Consider the following 24,612-nt stretch of genomic DNA (forward strand, 5'->3'; position numbering starts at 1 on the left):
CAAAGAGGGTTAACTCTTCTTAGGATTTTTTTTTTTTTTTTAATTTCTAGGCAAGCTTCCTGAAATTTGAGTAGCTATTTAGCAAACATATGTCAATCAGCAGCAACCAAACTGCAATATTCATTTCCATCGATACTTAATTTTAGCCAAATGCTCATTATTTCTCTGTGAAGAAAAGATAAGCAAAACAGTACAATCGACCCTGTGTTCGGTCATATCTGGAGCTGGGCTAAACCTGTAGAGAAAAACATGAGACGAACAGCAGAGCCACTTATGGAAAGTGAATTAACATTTGCTGAGCGCGTACCAGGAGCCAGGCGCTTTTATGTCACCGTGGGAACGCTGCAGCAGAGGCACTTGGTATCTCTGTCTTACAGATAAGGTACCAAGGCTCGGGGAGCTTAATGGCTTGCTCCAGCTGCGATGCTCGAATAGTGTCTGCCTCCCAAAGCCAAAGCAAATCATTCATTAAACCAACATTTACTTTTGGCCTCACAGGTGCTATGCATTTTGTTAGGCTTCTTGTTCCTTACGAGGGAATCTGCAGGCTGTAAAGCTTGTCTGTAAAGAGGACATGGGAGTCTATGTGTAGTGTTTGGGCTGTACCCATTTACACTCCCCACCCTATCTGCCGGGCAGCAGCTAACCCTTGGGAGAATCAGGAGTAAATGCCCCGGCCAATGACATGTGATGACAAGGGGCCGGACACCTACTACAATCCCTCAAAAGGCTGGCTGCTGACGAAGCCTCCCCACCTTAGCTCTGCAGTGGGAAGGACCCTGACGCTCCAGGCGCCTGTTCTTGTGCAGTTTGAGCAAGGAAATACAAGCCGCACTATACACACTCACAACTATTCTATCCAACACTGGTTTGGGATGATCGGCTTTGACAAATGACTAGTAAAGAAGGAATAAGGAATGGCGGGGGGGGGGGGGGGGGGGCACCTGGCTGGCTTAGTCGGAAGAGCACGCAACTCTTGATTTCAGGGTTGTGAGTTCAAGCCCCACGTTGGGAGTAGAGCTTACTTTTCAAGAAGGAATATGTAAACGTATGGAAGTTAACTTAGAAGTTATATTATTAATTATACCAGCCTTTTCAGCTAGAGATATTTCACTTATTTCCTCATATAATGAATACAACTACTTTGATTAAAAGAAACTTCAAAGGGGCACGCCTGGGAGGCTCAGGGGGTTAAGCGGCTGACTTCAGCCCATGTCATGATCTCACAGTTCATGAGTTTGAGCCCCGCGTCCGGCTCTGTGCTGACAGCTTGGAGCCTGGAGCCTGCTTCAGACCCTGTGTCTCCCTCTCTCTCTCCCCCACCCCTCTCAAAAAAAAAAAAAAAAACATTAAAAATAAAACTTAAAGAAATTTCAAGGGTTGCCCGGGTGGCTCAGTCAGCTGAGCATCCGACTCTTGATTTCGGCTCAGGTCATGGTCTCTGGGTCTTAGGATAGAGCCCCGCATCAGGTGCGGCGCTGTGTGGAGCCTGCTTAAGATTCTCTCCCTCTGCCCCTCTCCCCTATTTGCTCTCGCTCTCAAATGAAATTAAAAAAAAGAAGAAAGAAAAATGAAATTTCAAGGACCAACACCACAGCACAGAGAGACACCACTTCACACCCACCAGAAAGACTATCATCAGAAGACTGGTTGTAAGCGGCACCGGTGAAGACGTGGAGAAGTCGGAGCCCTCGTGCACTGCCCATGCCATGTAAACCGGAGCGGCTGCTGGGGAAAAAACACTCTGGCGGTTCCTCAAAAGGTCAAGCACAGAACTACCACGTGAGCCAGCAAATCTACGCCTAGGTAGGTACCCGAGAGATAGGAAAGCATGTGTCCATGCAAAAACCTGCACACACATGTTTACGGCAACACTGATCCTAAGAGCCCGACACTGGAAACAACCAACCCAAATGTGTGTCAGCTGATGAGCGGATAAACAAAATGTATGGTGCAGCCACACGATGCAAGATCATTTCGCCACAGAATGAAACGAAGTGCGGACGGAAGCCACAACACAGACGAACCTTGGAAACTTGACGCCGACTGAAAGAAGGCAGACACAAAAGACCACACGACATCTGATTCCATTTACAGAAAGTGTCCACAACAGGCAAATCCAGAGAAACAGAAAGTAAATTAGGGCTGGCTTGGCCTGGGGGTTTGGGAGGGAGGAAATGGAAAGCGATTGCTAATGGGTAGAGAGTTTGTTTTGGGGGCAATGAAAATGTTGTGAAATTGATTGTGGTGGTGACTGCACAATTCTGCAAATATACTAAAAAACCATTAAGTCTACACTTTTAAATGAGTGAACTGTATGGTACGTGAATTATATCTCAATAAGGCTGTTATTTAAAAGAACAAAAAAGAGGGAAAAAAAAACAACCAGTTTTTTGTCTGTTCTGTTTTTGGTTATCCTATTAAGAAAAAGACCAATGCCTGGGTGGCTCAGTCGGTTAAGTGTCTGACTTCAGCTCAGGTCATGTTCTCACGGTTCATGAGTTCAAGCCCCACGTCAGGCTCTGTGTTGACAGCTCAGAGCCTGGAGTCTGCTTCAGATTCTGTGTCTCCCTCTCTCTGCTCCTCCCCTGCTTGCTCTCAGACCCTCGTGCTCTCAAAAATAAATAAACATTAAAATAGAAAAAAGAAAAGAAAATAGCCCAAATGTCAAGACCACCTGACAAAGAAAACAGCCCAAACAAGATGGCCTGACCTTGGACAAGCCTCTGGGGATTCTCTGTGCCTTGTTAAGGAAACAAGGCTCACACCTGCACCAGATGCTCTCTTTGAGGTAGAAAAACCACTTGGATGAAAACCTCTCAGTGTTCGAAAACAGGGGAATCAGACCCCATCTGACCCCCCAGGCCAGGACCTATCCTACTCTAGCCCTTGTCTGATTCTTACCTTCACCCCAGGATCCATTCTTCAACCAACTCCTGAGCACCTGCCATGTACAAGGCTTGATGCTAGACCATTTTCATAACCTCTAGTTCTAAGCCCACAACCCACAGGGGAGAGAAGTATCATTCCGATTCTACAGGCACAAAACAGACTCAGAAAGATTATGCAGTTGGCCAAGTGGCAGAGAGAGCTTTTGAACTCAGAATCAAAGCCTGGGCTGTTTCTCTTATTCCTACATCAGGGTTTTTCAAACTGGCTCCACAGGCATATTCTTGGAAGTTCCAGAGGTTTGCTACAGATGATTTTAAATGATGTATTTATTTAGATGGCAAAGAATATTAGTTTAACTGTATTTGGGGGATCCCAGAGATAACCAGCTGCTAACCAAGTACTACCCTGAGGTTCCAAGACCTTCCAGACTTCCACTCACACTGGGCCCGGGTATTAGTATTTCTTCAGTCAACAGGAAACGTGATGGCTGACTCCAGTTTCCTGGGACCGTACCACAAACTGGGTTACTTAACACTACAGAAACGTATTATCTCTCAGTTCTGGAAGCCTGAAATCAAGGTGCCAGCAAGGCCATGTTCCTTCTGAAGGTGCTGGGATTAAGGCGTCTCTCCCAGGCATCTCTCCCAGCTTCTGGCAGCCTCATCAGGCATTCCTTGGCCTGTAGACAAATCACACCAATCCTGTCAGTCCTCACATTGTAAGTACTTTCCCTGGGTCTTCACATCATCTTTCTTCTCTGCATGCCTGTCTCCAAATCCCCTCTTTTTGTAAGGACACCAGTCCTACTGGGTTACAGCCCACCCTGATGACCTCATTTGGACTTCACTACTTCTGTAAAGACCCTCTTTCCAAGCCAAGTCATACTCTGAGGTATTGGGAGTTAGGGCTTTTGTAAAGGGCAAACTCACTCCTGTGTCTGTCTCCTCTCACAGCTGGTCATCACACAATCCTCCAACACCCGCTGGGTGTCCTATAATTCAACTCAGTTCTGACACTACCGACAGACAGCATCAGATCACAGAGCTGAAGGGTCTGCAGCCCCCTATTTCAGTCACCAATCCTAGTCCAGGTTGTTACCTGTGCTTCTGACCCACCAGCTATAAACTGGAGGTTTCCATGACCCTCTCTCCGGAGTCTATTAATTTGCTAGAGTGGCTCACAGACTCAGGAAAACATTTACTTACTAGACTACCAGTTTATGATCAAAGGATGTATCTCCGGAATAGCCAAATGGAAGATATGCAAAGGTGCACGGAAAGTGTGCAGAGCTTCCACGCCCTCTCTGGGAGCCACTGTCCCTGAATCTCCACGTGGTCATCAACCCAGAAGCTCTCTGAACCACAACCTTCTGGGGTTTTATGGAGGCTTCATTATGAAGGCATTGATAGATTAAACCACCGGCCATTGGCGACTACATCAACCCAGGCCCCCTCCTCTCCTAGGAAGTGGAAGGTGGGACTGAAAATTCTAATCTTCAAATCAAGGTCTCTATTCTATTCTACCTGCCCCCCCCCCTCCCCAGCCCTATCCTCAGGGGCTTCCCAAAAGTAACCTAAATAACACAAATTCCAGTGCGGTTGAAAGGGGCTTGTTATATAAATAACAAAAGACACCCATTTCACTTTCATCATTACAATCACTTAGGAAATTCCCAAGGTTTTAGGAGCTTTGTCAGAAATGGAAACAAAGACCAAATACATACCTTTGCCCCTTGAACAACAGGAGTTGGAAGGACCCAGGTCCACCTACAGGTGGGTTTTTTTATAGTACAGTACTGTATATGTCTTTTCTCCTCATGATTTTCTTAGTAACTTTTTCTTTTCCCTAGCTTACTTTATGGTTAAGAATACAGTATATAATACACATAATCTACAAAATATGTGTTAATCGACCATTTAGGTTAGTGGTAACCCATCAACAGTAGGGTACTTGTAGTTTTTTTTGAGCGGGGGCAAAGTTACACACGGATTTTCCACTGTGTGAATGGGGGTGTCAGTGCCCCCAACCCTTCATTGTTCAAGGGTCAACTACTTCTTATTATAAATTACCATATCACAGACTTCAGCATATCTTTTTGAGGGGACACAATTCAACCCATAACCCTGACTTTAAGTATAAACGATGCAGCATATCCCGATGAAGGTCAAAGGGGGTCTCACAGTGAAAGGAGGTGTCATACCCAGAATTTTTCTAACAGGGAAGTTAACAGACTGAGCCTTCTCCATATTATAGAACAGGTAACAGAAGCATTCTAAACGCAAAAGAAAACCTGTCCTGTACTGATTTAGATTATCTGTATATTAAGCTAGTGTTAAATTGTTACTATCTTTGTATTTTATGTGCACTTGAAAATTTTCATGCTAAAATGTTAGGAAAAATTTCCTTAGACCATTGATGAAACCTGCCAATGACGTCTTTGTTCTTAAATTTTTTTTCTTACCGTTTATTTACTTTTGAGACAGAGACAGAGCATGAACGGGGGAGGGTCAGAGAGAGAGGGAGACACAGAATCTGAAACAGGCTCCAGGCTCTGAGCTGTCAGCACAGAGCCGACGCGGGGCTCGAACTCACAGACTGTGGGATTATGACCCGAGCTGAAGTGGATGCTTAAGGGACCGAGCCACCCAGGCAACCCATGAGGTCTTTATTCTTAAAGAACACCTAAGTAAAAACACCAATTAGCATCTCTGAACAAACACTTCTTTATAAGCCAAGAGCAGGGAAAAGATAAATTTTAAAACACAAAGATAAGTGTACATGTCTTCCTAATTAGACTTATTTAAATAACAAATATGGCCAATGCCTTAACTCATCATTTGAGGTCCTTAAACACTGAACTCCGAAAAAAATAAAGTCCCACCATCTGTTGGAATGTACGAACTCAAATATTACACTAATATCTACAGCATGGTTTGAGGAGTTGGGGTTTGGAGGCAACGGCCAAGAAAGAATTCTTGAGACAGCTTCGGGGCAAAAGGGTGGTTTTATTAAAACACAGGGGACAGGATCTATGGGCAGAAAGAGTTGCATTATAAGTGTGAGGAGTGATTACATAAGATTTTCTATCCTATGGAGGGGAGGGCGACGGGGTCCCAGAAAATTGTAATTGAATCTACAGGTTTCTGGAAAGTTTGGTTATTGATAAGATTGCTTTTTGCTTGTAAATCATTAAGACAGTTGCAAACTGAGGTGCTTGGGTGGCTTAGTCAGCTGAATGTCTGGCTTCGGCTCAGGTCACGAGCCCACGGTTCATGGGTTCAAGGCTGACAGCTCAGAGCCTAGAGCCTGTTTCAGATTCTGTGTCTCCCTCTCTGCTCCTCCCCACTCACACTGTCTGTCTGTCTGTCTCTCTCAATAATAAAAACATTGTAAAAAACCTTTTTGTAATAAATAAAAAAGTTAGTTGCAAGCTGATAGAAACACTCAGGTCCCACATGACTGTGATCTCCATGAGGTAACCACAAGTTTTTCCCTTTCCTTTGTTCTTGGGCAGCCAGGAGTGCCTGAGGAATGTCACACAGATCCCACCTGGGGGGAGGGGAGGGGAGGGGGCTGTTAGCTAGTGCTTTGCCTTCAGCTTGCCTTCTGCTCCCTCATTATCTATGCATGAAATTCCTTTTTTTTTTTTTTTTTGAGAGTGAGTGCACGTGAGTAGTGGTGGGAGAGGGAGAAAGAGAATCTTAAGCAGCCTCCACACTCAGAACGGACCCCAATGTGAGGCTCAATCCTACAACCCTGGGATGACATGACCTGAGCAGAAATCAAGAGTGGGACATTCATCAACTGAGCCACCCAGGTGCCGCTATGTATGAATTCTTAACTCATTCTTTTCTTCCTTGCTTCCTTCCATTTCTCTATCCATCCAAACACCTATTGTGCATTTTGTGCCAAGCACAGGAGCCACAGTCCCTGCCCACTTTCTGGTGGGGAGAGAAACAAGTCAACCACAAGTGACTAGAATATAAAGGCTCACGGCAGACTTGGGCACAGGCAGGGGGGCCGGCCCAGTGGGAGATGAGAAAGGGAGTCTGGGAAGACCCTTTCAGTATGTTATCTCAGAAGCCTTCCACACCCTTCTAAGGAAAGAATTCTCTTTCCTTTTTACGTGAGGAAATGATCTAAGATGAGCTCACAGTGTGTAAGAACTCAAAACCCAAAACCCTGGCCCATCCTCCCAGAGCCCTAGGACCACACCGCCCCTCAGAGCTCTAAGCACACCCTCAGAGGGCGGGGAAAATGCATTTAGAAGACCTGGCCCCTCCTCTCCTCACCTCCGCTGCTGCTAGCACCCTCCTCCCAGGCACCGTCACCACTCCCCACATGCGCCAGCTCATGCCCACCTTTAATCTGGACCCAAGGCAACCTTGGAAAGTATAAACTGGCCTCCCACTACCTCTTAGACCTTGTGTCCTCACTCTGCTCCTGCCACAAAGCCTCTGGGATATGCCTCGCACACAACAGGCATACTACTGTCTCAGGCAGTCTGTACTTGCTGTTCAGGCTCCCTGGATGGCTCTTCCCCTTAGATAGCTGCCCAGCTTACTTCCTCAGATCCTCCCTCACTGACCTCTCTGGGAAGAGCTTTCCTTGAGTTTCCTATTTAAAACGGATTCTTTCTATGGGCCTCCCCAGCCCCCTTTCCTTGGTTTGTCTGTGAACACTTATCACCATTTAACATATTATATGTTTTCCCTGTTGGTCTGGTCCGTCTACCTGGGCTTATCAGAATATAAGCTTGACGAGGGTGATTTCTGCTTTAGTTCCTGGGACGCCTGGCACATAGTAGGTGTTCAATATGTATTTGTTGACCTAGGCTGAAAGCAGGACGGTTACAAGCATGATTCATGCCCGGGCTGCTTATGCACGGGCTCTCCCACACACCACACTCCCGGCTTGGTGAGAGGCAGTAATGAGACAACTGGGCGGTACGGGGTGGGAAGAAGCCAGCCCAAGGTTTGCAAGGAAACTCATTTGTCTTGTTTTGTTTTTAATGTTTATTTTTGAGAGAGTGAGCAAGTGGTAAAGGGACAGAGAGAGAGGGGACAGAGGATCCGAAGGGGGCTCATGCTGACAGCACAGAGCCCAACACGGGGCTCGAACTCACGAACTACAAGATCGTGACCTGAGCTAAAGTCGGAGGCTTAACCCACTGAGCCACCCAGGCGCCCTGCAAGGGAACTCATTCTTAAACTCGATGCCACGAAAAGGTGCCTGAGTGACTCCTTCTCCATGCCACAAGCTGTGGAGATACAGGTACCATCAATCTTGATGCTACTGTCCAAGGAAGCACATTAGAACCAGTGGTCCCACAGCTGTCAATCTCAAGGTGTGGTCCCGGGTGACAGGGACTCAGACAAAGAAATGAGGGGAAGCGGAGAGAGGCCTACATTTTTGCCTTCTCTCAAAGTGCAAATCAACAACAACAAACAAACCTCTGTTAGGGCGCTCGAGAAAGTCCTTGCTTTTCCGAGCGGAGCTCTACCTGTTCACAGAAGGGGTATTTTCTTACACTGGCCTTTTGAGCCCTGGGTCTCTGAAAGCTCACCAGAGCTACTAAGAGAAAAGCACAAGGGTTCAATTCTCCAGAAACTTTTGGACAGCAAAGGGTGGACTCTGAACTTGCCTACATGGCGCCTGGCAGGAGTCAGACAGTCTAAGCAACTAAGCATCTGCTGAGTCTACAGGGTGACGGACGATGAAGCAGCAGCCACAACAGGATCGCACAGGGTCAAACGGCAAAAGCAGTCCGAGGACGACAAACGGAATACTCTTCCGTGGGGAGGACTGTGTGCCACAGAAAGCACTTCTGCCAGATTCCAAACTCATCCTCATTCTACTCCCCTGTGAAAAATCCTGGCTGTGTGCCGCAGACCGAGTGGGGGGCAGGAGTGGAAATGGGAGTGACACATAATAGTAACAGGAGATCCACAAGCACCTGACTTTGTAAGGTTCTATGTAAGGCACTAGGGTGCCATTCGGCTCTGAAATTCTACGAAAGAACTAAAGTCCCTGCAAGGCTGATTCTGAGAAGCAAATAAAATCCCACTGAAAAATGGTACTATAATTTCTCAAGTTTGCGTCAGTCTGTTCTCTTTAGTGAGAAAAAGGTGACTGGTTTAAGGTTACAAAGGCAACGTTCCACTATAAAAACCTGCTGGTTGCCATGACAATATCTCCGTTCCTCCCTTTCCTGCAGCATCCTTCTTCCATCTGAGTCAAATCAGAGCAGCTCTGTGACGCCCATGAGTTAATGTTTCCTCTGCACAAGGATATCACAGACGTGCATGGACACAAAACACGTACCAAAAGGCTAATCAGAGTTGAACTTGAAAATCTGTCCTCCTCTGCCAATAGTGTCCTACAAACAACTACCAGGGACGCCCCTGCAGCAGGGCATGAGAAGGGAGGGTGGCCCAGAAAGGCTTAGCAGCGGACACCCACTCTTTTCTTTGGGGTGGGCTCTGGGTCAGTCCTTCCCAGAAGGGTCCACGTGAGGCCAAGGCTCCCTAGAGCACCATCATTATTCGTCTGCAGGCCGTCCTCCCCAGCCTGCGCTCTTTGTGAGCACTGCCCACGTCTGATTCACCTCAGGGCCTAGAGGAGCACTGGGTACAAAATGGAGCACTCAGGACAAGAAGGGGGCTTTGGGATAAAGCAGATGCACCTTACATTTTGTGGTAAGATCTGGAGTTTGGGTCTACCCTGCTTCAAACAGGCCCTGTGGGAGAAAAAAGCCAGAGGAGAATTCTAGATCCACGCTCTAGGGTGCGAAGCTTGGGATATCAACAGCGCAGCCCTGGTCTTGGTTTCCACCACTGCAGTCATGAGTCTTGACCGCTGAGCCTTCCCCAGATCCAGGGCAAAACAAAGAGAAAATCAGAAAGTTATGGCCAATAACGTGATTTATCGTCTCGTGATAAAGGTTTTCATCCCGTAGCTACATTCACTGCAAAAATGTTTGCTTTAGAAAAGCTATGAAAATACGGGAAAGCCAGAGGAAAGAAAATAGAGCACCCATCATTTTACTACCCAGAGGTGACCAGTAGTCTGCACTTGGGTGTCTGTATCACCGTCCCCGCTGATGTGGAAGCAGGTCACCTAGTGGTCAGGAACGAAGGCTCTGGAATGCAAACCAAGCTGGGTTCAAGTCCCACACTTCTTGTATGACCCTGCACAAGTCATTTACCTGTTTGGGCTTCCATTCTCCAACCATAGAATGAGGACAACTCCCATTCGGCACTGTCATAAGAACTGTTTTAACCCGTGTAAAGCCTGTCATGGTGCTGGCAGAACTTACTTATGCTCGCTCTACTAATATCCTATTTGTACATGCCACTTCATAAACAAAAACGACTGTCTTCTGTGCAAATAGTTTGTAAACCCTTTCAATCGACACAAAAGCACAACCCACTGACATGTCAATACATACACTTCTATAAACTGATGATTTTAATTCTGCAACAAGAGCTTACATGAGACCAGTGGTTCTTCATCTTTTTTACAGGTCACCTGCCACTGACAATCATTCCAAAGAAAGTTGTGGAACTTCTCCCTAAGAAATACGTACAAATAGGGGCGCCTGGGTGGCGCAGTCGGTTAAGCGTCCGACTTCAGCCAGGTCACGATCTCGCGGTCCGTGAGTTCGAGCCCCGCATCGGGCTCTGGGCTGATGGCTCAGAGCCTGGAGCCTGTTTCCGATTCTGTGTCTCCCTCTCTCTCTGCCCCTCCCCCGTTCATACTCTGTCTCTCTCTGTCCCAAAAATAAATAAACGTTGGAAAAAAAGAAAATTAAAAAAAAAAAAAGAAATACGTACAAATATACAAAGACCACAGAGCCTAGGCTAAGACACAGAACAGCGGCCCCGATTTCATGCACATTTAATTTAATATTCTGAAGTAATGAAACATTCAAAAGGTAACAGGATTACAAATTAATGTACTGTGGAAATGGATGCTCTAAACGTTTCATACTGTGGTAGTGACATGAGAAGAACATAAATTCACTCACATGAGAGGCACAGGATTTAAGTCATTTTTCCTCTCTGTTCATACATGCATACTTCAGTACTCCTAAAAATATACTGATTCTACTTATCACTAAAGGGGAATAAAGCACTAACACAGGCAACATGAAAGAATCTTTTTTTTAAGTTTATTTACTTATTTTTGAAAGAGAGAGCAAGTGAGCACAAGCAGGGGAGGGGCAGAGAGAGGGAAACAGAGAATCCCAAGCAGGCTCTGTGCTGTCAGTGCACAGCCCGAGGTGGGGCTCGATCCCACATACCTTGAGATCATGACCTAAACTAAAATCAGGAGTCTGATGTTCAACAGACTGAGCCACCCAAGCACCCTGCCATATGAAGGAATCTTAAAAGGATTATCCTTAAGTGAGGGGCGCCTGGGTAGGTCAGTTAAGCGTCTGATTGGCTCAGGTCAAAATATCACACTTCATGTGTTCGAGCTCCACAATGGGCTCCACGCTGACAGTGCAGAGCCTGTTTGGAATTCTCTGTCTCTCTCTCCCTCTCTCTCTCTCTCTCTGCCCCTCCCCTGCTTGTGCTCTCGCTCTCAAAAGAAAGAAAGAAAGAAAAAAAAAAAAAAAAGAAAGCATTATGCTAAGTGAAAGAAGCCACGCTCAGAAAGGCTATATACTGATTCCATTTATAGTGCACTCTGGAAAAGAAAAAAAAATCACAAGAATAGAAATCAGACCAATGGCTGCTGGGGCTGGGGACAGCAGAGAAGATGGTCTAAAAGAACAAAAAGGAATTTTCTGGGGTGAGAGAAATATACTGTATCTTAACTGGATGGTGATTACAAGACTGTGCTTGTCATAATTCACGTAACTGGACACGTAAAGGGGGAGATTTACCGTATGTAAATAATATCTCAAAAAATAAGACATTGACACATTAATTTTTCTAGACATTAACAAGAAAGGCTAAATTCTTGACAACGTCTGAAAAACTGCCTACCAGCAAATTCAAAATAACTTTATATTTCCTTTCAGGCAAAGTTAAAATGCACACAAACTTGAAACAAATACTACTTAACACCTACACAAAATCTAGCATCATTATGAAAATTTCCTGTGAGAGATATTAAAACAGGGCTTTAACAAATCACTCTTATAAGTACAAGTGCTTGACAAAGCTACTTAAGAACAGATGGTAAAGTTGAAGATACTCTTTTTCCTCTGCCCCAGTGCTGTCACTTCTAGGCAGCTTCCCCAGAGAGACTCTCCCACAGTATACAGACCTCTGAATCAAGCTACCTGTCCACCATGAGGAGAATGGCTATACACATTTTGGTTTATTCATATACTGAAATAATGTACAGCAGTTAAAAAAAAAAAAAAAGGGGGGGCGCCTGGGTGGCGCAGTCGGTTAAGCGTCCGACTTCAGCCAGGTCACGATCTCGCGGTCCGTGAGTTCGAGCCCCGTGTCAGGCTCTGGGCTGATGGCTCAGGGCCTGGAGCCGGTTTCCGATTCTGTGTCTCCCTCTCTCTCTGACCCTCCCCCGTTCATGCTCTGTCTCTCTCTGTCCCAAAAATAAATAAATGTTGAAAAAAAAAAAATTAAAAAAAAAAAAAAAAAAAAAGGGAATGAAGCAGGACAAATTTTAAAAACACCATGCTGGGGGGAGCCTGGCTGGCTCAGTCAGAAGAACATGCAACTCGTGATCTTGGGGTGGTGAGTTCGAGTCCTACCATGGGTATAAAGATTACTTAAATAGAACTTCAAAAAAAAAAAAAAAAGGCTAACCCCCCCCACACAAAAAAAATAAAAATAGGAAGTGAAAATAAAATAGCAAGTTACAAAAGAGATATCATGTGTATAAATATTTAATACAAGAAACAATATTACATATTGCTTATGGGTTCATTCAATGCATAAAAGTTTGCAAAGGAATGAAGCACAACAGTGTCAGGTTATGGAGACCGCTGAGGACACTGGAAGGGAGAACAGTATCTGGGGCCATTTATTTCTTAACAAGTGGCAGCAATTGGATGCAAACATGGCAAAATGTTACCATCTGTTAAATCTAGGACACAGGTAGAGGGGCATCATATTTTTAAAACTGTTTCATGTCTGACTCATTTACTAATTAAAAATATATCTGTCTACTATATAACCAGAACTATGTGGTTAATGATTTGATACGGGTTTTCCTCATGCTCAGAACATCCTCCCCTGTGTGGATCTGGTTTACTTTTTAAATATGGCATAAGCTGAGGTTTCTGATGGGCCATTTCATTACCTTATAACCTGAGAATCTGATGTCACTGCATTTACTTCCAGAGAACATACCCAAGCAAGCGTAAACTTAAGAAAATGAAAATCCACCAAGAATTTAATAAGCTAGCTGCCCCAGACAAACATCCAGGCTCATTTTAGGCTATTGGGTAAATAAACTAAGGAACAAATATTTTATTTCAGTTTTTTTAATGTTTATTTATTTTGAGAGAGACAGCATGAGCAGGGGAAGGTCAGAAAGAAGAGAGAAAGAATCCAAAGCAGGCCCTGCACTGTCAGCATGGAGCCCAACATGGGACTTTATCTTACAAACCTTGAGATCATGACCTGAGCCGCAATCAAGGGCTGGCCACTTAACCGACTGAGCCATCCAGGCTCCCTGGAACAAATATTTTAAAGAATTATTTACTAACAAAGAAACTGTGATTTCTGAAATGTCCAAAGTACCAGAAAAAATAATCTCTGTAGATGGATTTAGAGTCTCTGTCTTTCAACAATATGTGTATTATTTAGCAAATCTGTTACTGTTAAAATTACCCCAAATGTACAACAAATTACTTCAAAACAGAAGGTTGAGAAGTTATCAACATTTAAAGATAGCCACGTAAAACAAAACCATTTCATTCATTTCCTATTTGCCCAAAGAAATAAAAGCTCCCAACAACGTCTGCTGGAGTGGGGCTCAGTTTGCAAAACTGTCCTCAAACAGCAACAAGGCTGAAGAGCTCTCATTCTGACTCTAAGACTTCCTTTAAAAATAAGATCTTATGGGGCACCTGCGTGGCTCAGTCCGTTAAGCCTCTGACGCTCAATTTTGGCTCAGGTCATGATCTCACAGTTCATGGGTTCAAGCCCTGAAATTAGGCTCTGTGCTAACAGCGTGTGTGTGCACACGCTCTCTCTCAAAATAAATAAAAATAAACTTAAAAAAAAAAAATCTTAGGGGCACTTGGTTGGCTCAGTCGATAGAGCACGTGGCTCTTGATCTCAGGGTTGTGAGTTCAAGCCCCATGTTGAGTGAAGAGTTTATTAATAAACAAAAAATAATCTTTTATTTAAAATTTTTAATGTTTATTTATTCTTGAGAGACAGAGAGACAGAGCATGACCAAGGGAGGGGCAGAGAAGGAGACACAGAATCTAAAGCAGGCTCCAGGCTCTGAGCTGTCAGCACAGGGCTCGATGTGGGGCTCAAACCCACAAACCATGAGATTATGATCTGAGCTGAAGTCAGATGCTTAACCGTCTGAGCCACCCAGGTGCTCCAAACAAAAAAAAAATTTAAATAAAAATAAAAATAAAAATGAGAGCTTAATTTGAGCCCTCAGTAGATAAAAAACTTTCTTGCCATCAGATCATTGTTAGTCAAATTTCTCAATGGTAGGATTTAATGTGCTCCCACTCACCAAATAACAGAGCATTTCTGAGGGCTGAAAACAGACCAAGATTGGGTAGAAGAGCCTTTGGGGCTTCAAGGTGGTCACAGGACATAAATGAATGAAAGAAGACTCTTGCTTCAGGGCACCTAAGTGGCTCAGTCGTTTATGTGTCCAATTTCGGTTGGGGTCATGATCTCATGGTTCATGAGTTCGGGCCCTACATCAGGCTCACTGCTGTGAGCGCAGAGCCTGCTTGGGACCCTCTGTTCCCCTCTCTCTGCCCCTCCCCTGCTCGCTCGCTCTCAAAAATAAAAAAACATTAAAAAAAAGAAGATGATTACCCAACAGATGCCAATTCAGTGAGTAGCTCTAAATTGCTCAGTATAGGAGGTAAACTTTGGCTGGCTTCATACAACAAATATTACTTGGTAATTGCTTAAAGTCAGGAGGCTTTTATAAACATGATGCCTTTCTCAAACGAAAGCACACATGATGAAGGCATATTCATTCCACCATTAATATGCTCTTGGGTCAGGTTATGAAATGGTAAGTGTTAGTTTCTGGACACACACAACAGTTTTAACCTCCTTCCGTGTCGTATGTGAAGATGACAAGGCAGGTGAACCTCTCAATAATTAACATACGTGCACAAAACAACCCCTAAATACCTAGTGATATTTAGCAAGCCACAGGGGTAACTTACAAACAAGGATAATCAAGCCAAATAAAGGAACAGCTTGGGGCACCTGGGTGGCTCAGCTGGTTAAGCGTCCAACTCTTGGTTTCAGCTCAGGTCATGATCTCGAGGTCCACGATGACAGCTCAGAGCCTGCTTGTGATTCTCTGACTCCCTCTCTCTCTCTGCCCCTCCCCTGCTCGCTCTCTCAAAACAATAAACTTGGGGCGTCTGGGTGGCTCAGGTCATGATCTCCCGGTTCGTGAGTTCGAGCCCACATCAGGCTCCACATTGATGGCATGAAGCGTGCTTGGGATTCTCTCTCTGCCCTTTCCACACACACACTCTCTCTCTCAAAATAAATAAATAAACTTAAATAAACAAATAAACTTTTAAAAAAGCTGGGTACAAACTCTTCTTAAATTCATTATCCTAACATGAGTGACAAATGAACTTAAATGTCCTAGTACGAGGATAGCGCAAGGGCACCCGTGTTTACAAAGAGGAGGGCAGGCCTGAAAGAGGCCTGCTGCCCCACAGAGCACGAAGCTGGGCCGAGTCCCTGCCCTTCCATCTCTCCAGCTGGGATGGGCAGCTACAGGTGAGGAGGGCAGCGAAGCTGGTGTAGGAAGCAACAATACACATTCTTCATACTGTAACAGTATGGAGTGGAAGGTCAGGATTCTACAGTAAATAGAACCTGTTGAGAGGCATTATCTAGTTGGAGAGAGAAAGCTGAAAGCAAATGTTTTAAAAAAACAACAAACTTCACCATCTCTTCCCCTCCACCTTTTGGTCTTTCCTTACTACAAATGGCACTAGAATCATGTCTGTTTGAAAGTTTCTTAAATGAACGAGCCAGAGTTTTCAAAATGCTCATTTCCAATCCTGGTTTGAGCAGGGAAGGGGATATCAATCCAGAAAAAATGTACCAAAATTATAAACTTTGATTCACTAGTCTTTTTAAAAAAGTTTTAAAACCCAGAGAAAAAGTAGAAATTTTTAAAAATAAAACTACAGATGTGGACAGCAGTATATTTTAAATATATTTTGCAGGTAACTATGCAAAAAATGATAGAGGAATAACTGTCACTTATGTATAGACTTGTTAAAGGGAAAACAAATTCTAAATGGGCCAAAGATTAGGGCACCTGGCTGACGCAGCACAGCATGCAACCTTTGATGGTGAGGTCATGAGTCCAAGTCTCATGTTGGGGACAGAGTTTACTTAAATTGTAAAAAATTGGCTAAAGACAAAATTTATAAAAATAATCATAAATAAAATGTCTTAGAAGAACACGGTGTTTGGGTTTTTAAAAGAATCTTAAAGGCCACTGTAAGAATGATACAAATCCTACAAGCCCTCAAATTTTTATATTTCTTTATGGCAAGGTCTGGTTAATATTCATTGTTTGCTACATGCCAGGCTCTATGCTCAGCACACACACAATATATTGTTGAAACAGTGTAGTAGGTAGAATCCTAAGATGGTCCCCAAGATTCCCACCTGCTGGTACCCATAACCTATATGATACCCTTCCCTTGTGTGTGAGCAAGACTTGTGACTACGAGGAGGCTTCACTCCCAAGATTAGGTTACATTATACAGCAAACACGAAAATATTTTGCAGATGTAATTAAGGTTCCTAATCAGCTGACTTTGGTTAATCAAAAGGTGGATTATCTGGGTATACTTGGCCGAATCAGGTAAACCCTTTAAGAGAGGGTCTAGAGGAAGAGACAAAATGCAAGAGAGTTGTTCCATTGGTCTTGAAAAAACAAACTACCACATTATGAGAGGGCCAAGTGGCAGGGACGAGTGGGCAGCTTCTGGGGCTGAGGGCCACAGTCTTATAGCTGCAAGGATGTTAATTCAGTAAATAATCAGTGAGACTACGGACTAGACTGCAGTCCTGGCTGACACCTTGATTTTAGCCTGATGGAAGTCTGAGCAGTGGATGCATACAGCAAACACTGAATAAATATGAACCAGACCTTATCATGAACAACGTGGAGGATGCGGATAGGCTGCACCTGCCTTCCTGGTCCACGGAAACTGTGACATGGTCATAGGTTTTTAGTTTACTAATCTATAGTAATCTGTTACACAATAGTAGAAAATAGAGTCAGGAATGACAAACTGGAGAAGATATGTGGACAAAACAACTTATTTAAGGAGTAAAAAAAACTTCTGCAGAACAATTTAAAAGATTAATAACCCAGTAGATAAAAGGCCAGAATTTATTAACAGTTCACAGCCCAATGATGAAATATGCAAAAATATGATCAACCTTTTGTACTAAGTTCCATAAGATGTAGCCACTGGGAGAATCTGGGGGAGGGATACATCCCTATACTATTTTTTTGCAACTTCCTGGGGGTCTCTCATTATTCCAAAATAAAAAATGTTTAAATATGACCCACCTAATTTTATCAGGAAAAATATAAATTAAAACGAGCTACCAGTTTTCATGCAGCAGTCGGGATCAAAACATTTTAGAATACACTGTGTCAGAAAGTTTTGAGTTAAGGCATGCTCATACACTGAAGGGTATACAAACTCTTATCAGTTCCATTCACTGCTGTACCCCTAGCTCCTAGCGTGTGACAAAGGAGGTACAGTGTTCAATTCGGCAGTATCATAATTTAAAATACATATACTCTGGGGGGCCTGGGTGGCTCATTCGGTTAAGCATCCAACTTCAGCTCGGGTCATGATCTCAGTTTGTGGGTTCGAGCCCCGCATTGGGCTCTGTGCTGACAGCTCAGAGTCTGGAACCTGCTGCGGATTCTGTGTCTCCCTCTCTCTCTCTGCACCTCCCCCGCTCATGCTCTCTCTCTCTCTCGCTCAAAAATAAAACATTAAAAAAATTTTTTTTTTTTTAAATACATACACTCTTTGCTGAGCAATTCCACTTTTAACAATTTAGCCTATGGGCACCTGGGTGGCTCAGTCGGTTAAGTGTCCCACCCTTGATCTCGGCTCAAGTGATGATCTCACAGTTTGTGAGTTCAAGCCCTATGTCAGGCTCTGTGCTGACAGCTCAGAGCCTGGAATCTGTGTCTCCCTCTTTCTCTGCCCCTCCACCACTCACACTCTGTCTCTCTCAAAAAAAAAAAAAAAAAAAAACATTAAAAAAAATTTGTTCTAAAGAAAAAAGAATTTAGCTTAACTAATATATTCTTCATATGTGCACAAGGAGCATGTCCAAGGACAGGCAAGGTAGTCCGGAAGCAATGTACGTGTCCTTCAACAAGGTGGTCATATTAAATAGATTATGGAATACCCATCAACTGGAATCCTGTCAGCAATTAAAATAAGGTAGATTGACCTGCACTGATCTGGCTCAAGAGTAGAGTATCTTTTCCAGCTTCTCAAGTCCCATAGTGCAATTTTGCAACATACCCACATTCACGCATTCATTCCATCAGTATTTACAAAGCCCCAACCGCGTACCGAGATCCACGTGTAGATAAAAAGAACACGACCATCCCATGTGAAAGGACGGAGCAGGTGTCCACAGGCACAGAGGGGAGCCATGGGAGCCCACAAAGAAGGATGCCAGAGTTCCAAGGGCTGAGAGCGGAAGAAAGACAAAGATCAGATGAGAGACTCTGGGCGGCAGGGGAAGAAACTGGCATTCTGTCCTCTTGAAGGATTTAAAGGAAGGATTCACAAGACACCTTGCAAAGCATACGTTGACGGTTTCAAAAGCAAACAAAACCAAAAGGAGTGGTCCAGTTCTGAAGAAGTTATAATCTAGAGACCATCTCTGATGTCAACAGAGGTGTCTTAGAGTATCTCAACTTGAGCGCCTGAGGTAAGCTGAGTCACTCGGGCGCACCTGTTCAGCTCATGCCTGAAGATGTGCTAATTCCTATAAAACATGAGGACTGCGTGAAGTCCTCTTCAACCATGCCATCTTGTGGGGTGGATTCAAAGGAGACACTTCAGACACTGTCCTCATCGGGAGAAATATTTACAAGTGGCCCTCTCAAGCGTCTGCACCTGCTTCACTCCACATGTTCCACTGACTAGCTCTGCGCCCAACAGTGAAGAACTGAATCAAAGCAGCAAACTATTAAGCTCCGTTTCTTCAATCTTCCTCTCAGCCTTCTGTGCTTATGGTTGAAGCTTTCAAGCACTTTGCCTGATGCCAATACGCAGCCCGAACAGCTCTTACTGAATGGGCCTCATATTTTCAGATAAATTAAAACCTATGCCAACTAGAGAGTCAGTCTCAAATACAGGCCACCTGTTCCAATTAGTGAGATTAAAATAGTACACCACTGACTATCTGAGATCGAGTTCCACGCCTTCTGGATGATCACAGTATCTTTACAAAGACAGAAAAAAGGGACTTTTGGCCCCAACACAGTTGCACGCACTGGAGTAAATATGCTGAGGTGCTAAAGCAGAGCTTTCACTGAGGGCTTACTTTATTTTTGGACAAGCACTTGTATCAAAATTCCCATGGAAGGCTGCAGCTCAAGGCACCATTTAATTTCCTTACAACAAGCCTACATACGCATCTTAATTAAATTCAAGTTTACTTCAGAAAAACAGAGAGCTTAAATTTCATTTCCACCCACTTTCTGTCCTTGCCTGAAATTCCCAGAGTCCTGATTTTCTGACATTCCACTCTTTAGCCTAAGGCCTTCTGTGGCCCCTCAGTTTCTCTCAGGTCGTCAGAAGATGAGACATCTGGCTTGGAACAGGTACGTCTTTCATTTTTCCAACCTCTTCCAAGTATTCCCACCCAGACAAGGCTGCCTTCAAATCACTAGAGTGGGTTTCTGTTCACCTCCAAACACTCAAATTTTCACCAGCCATGAAAAAATGTTTCTAAGCATCTTCTAAGTCGTGGGTCTAAAAGAAGTATTTCTAAAAGAATGAGAAGAGATGATACATTAAGACCAGTGTTTTCCAAAAGGATTCTGAATTATTTTAGGTGGCATGAAAAGAAAGCAGTAACACAGAATCACAGTGAGCCAGTAACTTCCTTGAAAACAACCCTCAAGGCCATGCAGGTGATTCCTCCAGGAGAAAGTCTCTGTTGAGTGCTAACAGCGCTCTACGAAAGCTCCAGCATTTGCTAATCTTCTTAATCTCAAACTGCAGGCCTTGGGGGCTCAGACAATATTTAGCTAAAATAGGAACACTGATACTTTAAAAATAAAAAAGTTTGAAGGAGTGAATGGATATGGAAATATTAAGTAAGTAATAGTACAGGTGGTACAAAGCTCTGTGTAGGTGTGGGAATGACTGAGGTTTGGGGAACTCTGTGGCAGACAACGAGTGACTCAATGTCAGAACAATAAACGCCGCGAGGGGTTTCCTAACACCACTTCTCCTGGTTGTTCACATGCCTGGTAAGTGGAGGGCGGACATTCAGGTTTGACTCCATAGTCCATCTTAACCCTTCACTCATCTTCAAATCCTGAAGTAAACTAAGAAAGTGATGCCGGGGATCAAGAGAAAACAGTGGTTGAGAAAACCTAAGAAGTAAACCACTGGATGTGGGGGGTAAGGGGAGGGGCTGAGGGAGCTCCCAAACATCGGGTTTGGGAATACACTGCACAGGGAAAGTATTATCCAGGTGGGGGGACTTGGGAGAATGAATGAAATCAGACACATAGACTTTGAGGTGCCTGTGGAACATCCAAATGGTAACGTCTTCTATTATGTGAAGCCACACCTTACTTCCTGGCCGTGGAAGGCAGAATTCACATAGTTTCCCTTGGGGGAGGCGCTTCTCTGAGGACCGGCAATGTGCCCGACCGACTCTGCCCCTGTCTTCCTCCCAGTGTGGGGGCAGATGATTGTTTCTTTGGCTAAGAACCAGATGATGTTTCTGGTTTGTTTAGGGGCTATGTTGCATGAAAATTACGTATGCTAAAAACACCTGGTGCTGGAAGATGCCCTCAATTAGAGTCTCACAGGAACAGAAAGCTTCGGAGGTCTGCATTCTAAGTTAAATGTATATATAATGTGCTCCGTGACTTACACATCTGGCACATGTGTTTTCCCCAATATCCTATCCCAACAGTGGAAGGTAAAGACAAAGATGAATTCATTTTGCAAAACTTCATTTTTGGGGTGGATGGAGGGGAAACGACAATAAAATCAGAAAAGGTCATTTTTTTTTTTTTTTTTTTTAAAGGAAATTCTTTCAACGTTTATTTATTTTTGGGACAGAGAGAGACAGAGCATGAACGGGGGAGGGGCAGAGAGAGAGGGAGACACAGAATCGGAAACAGGCTCCAGGCTCCGAGCCATCAGCCCAGAGACCGACGCGGGGCTCAAACTCACGGACTGCGAGATCGTGACCTGGCTGAAGTCGGACGCTTAACCGACTGCGCCACCCAGGCGCCCCAGAAAAGGTCATTTTTAAAAGTGCAGCTACACAGTCTGATGTATGAAATGTATGAAATGTCACACCCTCCTCATCCTAGTCCCACCAAAAATTTCCAGGGGCACCTAGGTGTCTAAGTTGGTTAAGCACCGGACTGTGGCTCAGGTCATGACGTCACGGTTCATGAGTTCAAGCCCCATATCAGGCTCTGTGTTCAGAGCCTGGAGCCTGCTTTGGATTCTGTGTCTCCCTTTCTCTCTGCCCCTCCCCCGCTCGCTCTCACGCTCTCAAAAATAAATATTTTTAAAAAATGTTTTAATAAAAAAAATCTACAAGTTCATGAAGATGATGGCCTAACACTAAATCATCCAAATTCACTTTTTTTCCACCTAGAAAACTCACAAAATGTAAAATCTGTTCAATTAAATCTCTACTGAAAATAATTCCAAATTTCTCCATCTACTTAAATTTCAAGATATTTATCCCATATAACTTAGCAATTAGCTTGGTATCTAAAAATATTTAAAGCAGTTTTCTATTAAGGAATTCTCTTTTTTTTTTTAATTTTTTTTTTTTCAACATTTATTTATTTTTGGGACAGAGAGAGACAGAGCATGAACGGGGGAGGGGCAGAGAGAGAGGGAGACACAGAATCGGAAACAGGCTCCAGGCTCTGAGCCATCAGCCCAGAGCCCGATGCGGGGCTCGAACTCACGGACCGCGAGATCGTGACCTGGCTGAAGTCGGACGCTTAACCGACTGCGCCACCCAGGCGCCCCAGGAATTCTCTTAAGACAGAGACTGGTATAAGGGTTAGTCCTAGTCAGCCAGCATTAGTTACGTGGTTTGACTGGTTACAGTCTGGCTGCTGTCCCTTTTCTACTCCCACAAAGGGAAAGCTCTGGAGTTCATGACTAAATCCCCTTCCAGTTCTAACAGGTTAAAACCTTTGGGTCTACTTTCCAATACTCTGCCTCACATAGTGAGAAGCATATGCCATCAGTCCAGAGAAGCTAAAGTTCTACTGGGAGATCTGCAGAGGCCAGATTGTGACCAGACTGTCACAAGAAGAACCGCCCTTATTATATCCTTCAATTGCTCACGTTCTGGAGACCAAACACCAGGCTAGAAGATGGTTCTTTACTGATAATCATTTTAAATTTTTTTAGGTTTGTTTGTTTATTCACTTATTGAGAGAGAGAGAGAGAGAGAGAGCACACAAGTGGGGTGGGGGCAGAGACAGAGGGAGAGAGAGAATTCCAAGCAGGTCCAGCACTGTCCGCGCAGAGGCTGACATGGAGCTCAAACTCATGAACCACGAGAGTATGACCTGAGCCAGAGTCAGACCCCTAACTGACTGAGCCACCCACGCGCCCCTTTTTCCTGATGTTGTTAAATCATGAGCTTATTTAACAGCCTTTAAGACTTCTCCAAAATAGTGGCAAAAATCTTGTACTGGAAGCATCATAAAAAGTTCATAAATTATCACTCTATACCATTCATTCAACAAAAGTTTACCAGGCACATAAGACTATATACACCAAAGACTGGCAAAGTGCTGTGTCATAAGAATCCCAAACACAATTTGGCTAGGCACCCTGCAGAAGTTGAACACGACCGTCTTCACAAGGACTGGACAGGTTTACTGAGACTGAGCTGCTTTCCAGTATTCATCTGAGACAGAAGACGGGAAGTGGTTAAAATGCAAGTTCTGCAATTAGATCTGGATTCACCAAATCTTAGCTCTACCATTTCCAAACCGCCATGAGACTCTGGACAGATCATTTAAACTGCCCAGGCCTCAACTTCTTCACCTGTAAAATGGAACTATAAATAAGCTTTGTGAGGATTAAGGAGACAGTGCATTCGAAGTGCTTAACACTGTGGCTGGTATACAATAAGGAATTGGCACATGCTGGCTGTTAACATTGTTCCTGCACTTTTCATTTATGTTCTTTTTGCCTCCTTACAGAGGAATAATCAACAAATACACCGTTTTCCTTCGGTAGCACCCCCCTTTCCCCAATCCAATGGAAGCAGTTGGATCACGCACAGATCATATATCCTGATGTTCCTTTTCCAAGGAATGTAAAGTCCTCATTCTGATTCACAGTAGAGTGATTCATGGTTCTCTTCCTTCTCTCTCACCAACCCCCTCCACTAACAACTTAAAAATGCAATAAGGAAACAGCAGGGCTGAATGCTGCAGCCTGTCCTAAGTCAAGACATGGGCAATTTCCATCCAGAAAGATCAGGTTGGTTTCTGACCTTAAGAGCAGCCCTGGAAATTCAGGCAGTGGCTCTGAAGCAAAACACATCTTGCCATCCAACTTGGGAGCAGCTGTCTTGGTATTCGACAGCGGATGTGACAAGCGGGTGTGCTGGTGGCTGGCAGTTTGCTCTCCTCTGAAGGGAGAACCGGTGAGCAAGCAGCACAGCCCAGCTCGAAATACACACCCCACATCAACCTATCCGTCCTGAATTTCAGACAAATCGGACTTGAGGCACTCATCATTATTCGCCGTGCTTGTAATGAACTCTTCGGAGTATAACACATCACTGATTAAAGGTGGACTCACAAACTACTCAGTTTACCCCTTCACCAGGTCAGGCCCCCCCCCCCCCCCAGAGACGGAAGTCTGTTCCCACTCACTTTTGTTCCTGCCCAGGAAGTAAGCGTGCGATCATCAACTTATTACATCATTGCCCAACCACTTCCACTCTGAGAAGGACTAGGACAGCCTCTTCTTGAATGCTTTTGGCCATTACTCATCAGGCAACTCAGGATCTATTTCCAAACCACGGAACACTTAGACAGGTACTACAGGTAGCCACCGTGCCCAACACAGGTTTTATTTCAGATGTTAGAGACTCCTATACTTACTATCATTTCCTCCTATAAAATAGGAGGGTATTTCCTGGGGCCGCTAGTCTAAATAAAATACAATCACAAAACAAAATACAATTAAGCTTCCAGAGAGAGGCTGTTTCATTCACCATTATATTCCCGATGCCTAGAATAGCAGCTAGCATA

At 44.2% G+C, this 24,612-nt stretch overlaps 1 protein-coding gene across 9 annotated transcripts in view; it reads right to left on the minus strand.

Moving 5' to 3' along the window:
* Positions 1-24,612, minus strand: part of TMCC3 (transmembrane and coiled-coil domain family 3) — a 328,168-nt gene that overhangs the window by 86,177 nt on the left and 217,379 nt on the right. The window contains exon 1 of one of the 9 annotated variants that reach the window (XM_045467038.1): positions 3,332-3,803. The exons of the other annotated variants lie outside the window; for them this stretch is intronic. The gene's annotated coding sequence lies outside the window, so the exon portion shown is untranslated. Of the gene's footprint in view, positions 1-3,331; positions 3,804-24,612 lie in introns of those variants that run through there. 9 annotated transcript variants of the gene reach the window in all.

The sequence above is a fragment of the Leopardus geoffroyi genome, chromosome B4 (assembly GCF_018350155.1).
Source record: "Leopardus geoffroyi isolate Oge1 chromosome B4, O.geoffroyi_Oge1_pat1.0, whole genome shotgun sequence".
Taxonomy (NCBI): Eukaryota; Metazoa; Chordata; class Mammalia; order Carnivora; family Felidae; genus Leopardus; species Leopardus geoffroyi.